Source organism: Branchiostoma belcheri, unplaced genomic scaffold (assembly GCF_001625305.1).
Source record: "Branchiostoma belcheri isolate BF01 breed outbred unplaced genomic scaffold, Haploidv18h27 scaffold27, whole genome shotgun sequence".
Taxonomy (NCBI): Eukaryota; Metazoa; Chordata; class Leptocardii; order Amphioxiformes; family Branchiostomatidae; genus Branchiostoma; species Branchiostoma belcheri.
In genome coordinates this window covers 41,424-47,292 of record NW_017803876.1, presented here as the reverse complement: position 1 = coordinate 47,292, position 5,869 = coordinate 41,424, and the positions used below count along the sequence as shown (strand labels likewise).

The window sequence follows — 5,869 nt, the reverse complement described above, 5'->3', positions numbered from 1 at the left end:
CTGGCCAGCTACATTCTTTTTAGGACGATTTCTGCTATTTATTCGGCCTGATGCCTACACACAGCCCCTGTATGTCACACGTTGTAGAATGTACTCATAGGAAATTTCAACTCTACTACTGGATTAATTGCGGAGATAATTTCCGGACGTTTCAAGTAACATCCACCACTCTTCTTCAGCGTCCTGCATATGGCCTAGTCTTCACCAGATTTCCTTTTCAGGCTGAATAAATCGTAGAAATCGGCCTAGAAAGGGTATTAATTGGCCAGAGAAGGTAGTCGGCCAGAGAAGCTCCATTTGCCTGCCAAAAGCTTCTCTGGCCGGCTACCTTCTCTGGCCAATTAATACCCTTTTTAGGCCGATTTCTACCATTTATTTAGCCTGCAAAAGAAGTCTGTTGGAGACTACATATGGCCGGCCAACTCCCCTGGCCAGCTACATTCTTTTTGGGCCGATTTCTACTATTTATTCATCCTGCAAAATAGTCTGGTGGAGACATGTACAGGGGTTTTCTGTACCATGTTGCTGGTACATGGAGTTTGGGATTATCGTTCCTTAGGATCAACACGCGGCGAAACTCTGACACCAGAGACGAAGTCTTGTTTAAACCCCGGGCTTACTGTTACGGGTTGGTCTTCTTCTTCTTTTTTCCTTAACCGAGCGCCTTCGACTTGCCGAATATTATGTCGCTCCAGGGTGTACTGCGCAAGGGGGGGGATGTACTGAGGAAATGGAGATTTCAAGGGGGGGATTACAGCTTGGACTTGAAGTTGCTAAGTTGCATTACTAACAGCAATGTCAGCCGGCAGGCTGTTCCACTGTCTGATTGTTCGTGGAAAGAAGGATCTCTCTCTATACAGTGTCCTACATCTGGGCAGCTGATATGCTGCTGAGTGGTTGAGTCTTGTCGGTTTGGAACAGCTAGGGTTGGTCGACATATTCACCACATCTCAAACACTCTGCCCGTCTGTATATATATTGTACTTTTTGTCTGAATTCTCCTGGGAGATTGCGAAGGTTAGAGCAGTCGTCTTCATGGAAAGTCGACAATGTATTATTCATGATGCTCACCAGCCGTAATATTGCCATCACTTAAGCTTATTAGGTAGGTGATAATTGTAGACAGTAAGGCTTCAGACAGTTGTTTCTGACGAACCGGTTGGATCGCTAGTAGGCGACTTGTGAACTCACAGAATTAGCCTCCTTTTCAGGCGTCCCGGGTTCGGTCGTGTTTTTTTTTTTGGGGGGGGTCTGATCAGACGTATATATCACACGCAATAGAAGCGCCGGCCGGTCCCAGCTTCTATTGCGTGCGATTTGCGTTTGATCAGAAAATACCCCCCTCCCCCCCAAAAAAGGCGACCGATCCGGGAACGCCTGAAAAGGAGGCCATCATAGAATGGTCATCAGACGGTACTAGCCTCTACCAGGCTTCAGAGGCGGCTGGAAAGAGTAGAATTTGGCTAAACGGACAGATATCATGCCAGGGGAGCGGCAAAGTGTAGTCCTTTATAGCACACCAATTACCCTTTCCGACGTACCTTATTAAGGGTTACATGACCGTGAGTTTTCTCGCAAGAACACTCGACTTTGCGACTATACTCTCATAAGCAAAGGTTGAAACTTCGGCTTCGGAGCTAGCCTGGGTACCATCCGGATTTTCGCTACGCAACGCTCGATTTTTTCGAGCGTTGCGTAGCGAAAATCCGGATGGTACCCAGGCTACTTCGGAGCATGTTATCTGTCTATTTGGCCAATTTCTGCTCTTTCCAGCTTTTACAGCTTGGACTTTTGAACACGTAATTTTTAAATTGTGGAATGAGGTGGAACGTTATCCGTCTATTGTTAAACTATACGTGACTGAAGAACCTCTTCAATGATCGATGTCTTGCCTTCACACCAAGTGGTTGGGAACTATAACTGTGCAATATCGTTAACCTACTTGTTCATCCACTGAAAAGATCACCCCGTAATGAAACTACGTGAACATGGTAGTAATAGTTTATTATCCACTTCTGCACTGTCTATACAGATTGCAGCCAAATTTGGCTGGATTGGCGTAACACATCACAGCAATCTACTTCGACATTAATAATGACGTAAACGCTCGAAAATTACAGCGTAAATAGTCTCGTCACGTGTTGATTTATTTATTTATTTATTTATTTCTGTTTTCTTTATACAGGTTAGGCGCACTCAGTCAATATACTGCTTTACAGGCGTACCCTGTACAGATAGACATAAACACCAACAACAGTAAACAAAATAACCAAAAGTAATATATATATATACACAACCGAGCATCAAAATCGATGGATCAGGCTGGGTCGAGAGGTCAGAGGTCCAAACTACAAACCAGATTGGTTTGTAGTTTGGATGACTGACCTGGCGAGAAATTGCAACGACATTTCTCGGCTCCTCCTACACCCTAATGATGTCATCATACGCAACAGGCCATGCTAGTATGCTGTCCTGGTTTACGGCACAAGTTTGTGGTATAATAAACAAGAGTATAACTTTGGCTACATCATGAGACGCAAAAGGTAGCCGTCACTAGCTTTTCAACAAACAAACAAACAAAGAAACAAGCAAACAAGCAAACAAATAAACAGGAACAGACAAACAAACAAACAAACAACAGATAGTATTCAACAGATATTGAATAAGTCAGATATAACTGGCCTTTAATGTCATACAATTTCAAATAGGGCCCGTTTCATCCCCTTTGACAGTACGATGTAGCTGCCAAGCGCCATCTGGCGTTCGTCGGTAGTAGTGCAGACCACTAGAGATTTCCTGACATTGACGGGTCAAGGACATACCAAGTAAAACATACGGTCTCTTTCGCGTTTGTTCAATGCTTTCTATATATAGCAATGTCGCGTGAATCAAGCATACTAGTTTTATGTACAAAACATATGCTAGTGTCCCTGTCGTCGCTTTGGGTCTTCTGAAGTGAAGTCAAGTGATATTGGTTTCTGCAATGCATTTTGCAAATAACTCCATGACTTCTGCTAGAATAAATTTTTTTCTTTTCTTTTTAACCACATCGATACCAGGAAAAGACGCTTTTGGATTTCTTGAACAGGTTTAAAAGTAGCAACCTCTCGTTGTACTTAGTTTACATATCCTTGTAGTTATTTTCAGAAACACGGCAGACCCAAAACATTTCCAAAGTTTGTTGGATAAACACCCAGACTACACAACCACACCATCGCAAAATAAATATGTCCACAGCACAACACGTGCACAGATAGTCCTGTCAGATAACAACAGCTGTTTATAGACGTAGTACTGATTAGGCCGTGTTTATGTGAAGTCACCCAAACCGCGATTCGGGTAACTCACATTCCTCACATCTGGTCCACGTGCCACACATTCATTTCAAATCGTGTCCGATCACAATTCGCTTGAGCTACTTTTATTGTTGTTTGATGATAACAGGCAAGGTAGCGTGTTATTAATATCAGAGGTCAACGACCTGCTCGCTGGTGCCCCCCTCCCAGCGTATCTCGGCCGAATGCCGACGTAGTCCCGCCAGAGGCGGTGAAGCTCGCCCTAGAACGGACACATTATTTGACCATTACTGCTCTTTAAGTTGCTGCCGCGTAAAAGTTGGTATTGCATATAAATAAAGAAAAATCACCCCGTAATCCATGACCAGGCGAAGTCACATTGAAATCACATTGTGTTCAGACGCAAATCGCGATGCGGGAAAACCTATTCGAAACCACCTCTAGAAGTGGTTTGGGATCGAGGCGCTTTCAATGTGATTTGGAGCGTTCAGATGGTGCCACTTGAAACCGGCTTCGGGGTAAACCACATGTAAAGCGCCTTGGGTGACTTCACATAAACACGGCCTTAGTATACAGCAGCACCTGTTGTTAGATAAACACTGTCACGCCTTTTGCTCATAAATTCGGCGCGTTCTCTCATGGCGTCGCATGTAGCTCGCCGTGATCGTCTAGAGGTTAGGACATTGCGTTGTGGCCGCAATAACCCAGGTTCGAATCCTGGTCACGGCAATATCGCTGTGGGAGTGTATTGTCGCGGCAGTGCGACCCTTCTTTTTAGTCAACTACAAGATTTAGACCGATTTAGAAATGTCCATTGCAACGGCTTATTCTGTTCTCACTTTAGAACACATGTAGACAAAAGAAATTCGAAAAGAGCTATTTATTTAGTACCGTTCTTGAATCCCTATGACCCAATTTTGACTTACTAGCAGCCGTGGCGACTCTTAAATCGGGCGGATTTTGCGGTCTTATATATTTAACTCTCACAAGACCAATTTAGAAATGTCAAATAGAATGGTTCTTTTGTTTGTACATTCTGTAATCAGTTTTCTTTTTTAAACGATAGAACTCAAAGTGAACAGTTTTTCTCAAAGGGAGCTGTATTCAAAACAGTCTTGTTTCTCTTTGCTTTGAACAGTTCTGACTCGCAGAATGCCGATTAACGAGGTCGCATGTAGCTCGCCGTGATCGTCTAGAGGTTAGGACATTGCGTTGTGGCCGCAATAACCCAGGTTCGAATCCTGGTCACGGCAATATCGCTGTGGGAGTGTATTGTCGCGGCAGTGTGACCCTTCTTTTTAGTCAACTACAAGATTTAGACCGATTTAGAAATGTCCATTACAATTAAACGGCTTATTCTGTACTCACTTTAGAACACATGTAGACAAAAGAAATTCGAAAGGAGCTATTAATTTAGTACCGTTCTTGAATCCCTATGACTCAATTTTGACTTACTAGCAGCCGTGGCGACTCTTAAATCGGGCGGATTTTGCGGTCTTATATATTTAACTCTCATCACAAGACCAATTTAGAAATGTCAAATAGAATGGTTCTTTTGTTTGTACATTCTGTAATCAGTTTTCTATTTTAAACGATAGAACTCAAAGTGAACAGTTTTTCTCAAAGGGAGCTGTATTCAAAACAGTCTTGTTTCTCTTTGCTGTGAACAGTTCTGACTCGCAGATTAACGAGGTTGCATGTAGCTCGCCGTGATCGTCTAGAGGTTAGGACATTGCGTTGTGGCCGCAATAACCCAGGTTCGAATCCTGGTCACGGCAATATCGCTGTGGGAGTGTATTGTCGCTTTTTTAGTCAACTACAAGATTTAGACCGATTTAGAAATGTCCATTGCAACGGCTTATTCCGTACTCATCTTTTTAAAACTTGAGAACACAGATACACAAAGATGTTTCAAAGAGATCGAGCTATTTGTTACCGTTCTTGACACAATTTTTACTTACTACGTAGTAGCCGTGGCCACTACTCTTAAATCAGGCGCATTTTGCGGTCTAAAACATAATTATCACGAGACCAATTTCTAAATGTTAGTTAAAATGGGTCTCTTAGCTTTTGTTTGTACATTCTGTAGTTAGTTTTCTTTTTTAAACGATAGAACTCAAAGTGAACAGTTTTTCTCAAAGGAAGCTATATTCAAAACATTCTTGTTTCTCTTAGCTTTGAACAGTTCTGACTCGCCGATTAACGAGGTCGCATGTAGCTCGCCGTGATCGTCTAGAGGTTAGGACATTGCGTTGTGGCCGCAATAACCCAGGTTCGAATCCTGGTCACGGCAATATCGCTGTGGGAGTGTATTGTCGCGGCAGTGCGACCCTTCTTTTTTTTAATGAACTACAGACTTCGATTAATGTAGAAGTATCAGAATTGAAATGTTTTTTTGTTTGTTCATGTGAAATAATTTTTTTCAAAACTTTTTAACACGGACAAGGCCCCCCTCCCCTTAAAATGAAACCGCCTCTCCAGCCGCTCGCAGTAGAACTAGAAGCGCTTCCCCGCTATAGAAGTTTGGATAGGAGGCTAAGTTAAATAATCATCGCCAATTATGTGTTTAACTG

General features: G+C 42.9%; 1 protein-coding gene and 4 non-coding genes across 9 annotated transcripts in view; all 5 read left to right on the top strand.

The window, feature by feature from the left end:
- LOC109472304 (protein phosphatase 1 regulatory subunit 12B-like) overlaps window positions 1-5,869 on the top strand; it is a 79,001-nt gene that overhangs the window by 51,208 nt on the left and 21,924 nt on the right. The gene's annotated exons all lie outside the window — the stretch shown is intronic.
- On the top strand, window positions 3,954-4,025 carry Trnah-gug. Its single transcript has one exon. It is a non-coding gene; the product is annotated as a tRNA-His (tRNA).
- Window positions 4,478-4,549, top strand: Trnah-gug. The gene has a single exon. It is a non-coding gene; the product is annotated as a tRNA-His (tRNA).
- Window positions 5,003-5,074, top strand: Trnah-gug. Its single transcript has one exon. It is a non-coding gene; the product is annotated as a tRNA-His (tRNA).
- Window positions 5,518-5,589, top strand: Trnah-gug. The gene has a single exon. It is a non-coding gene; the product is annotated as a tRNA-His (tRNA).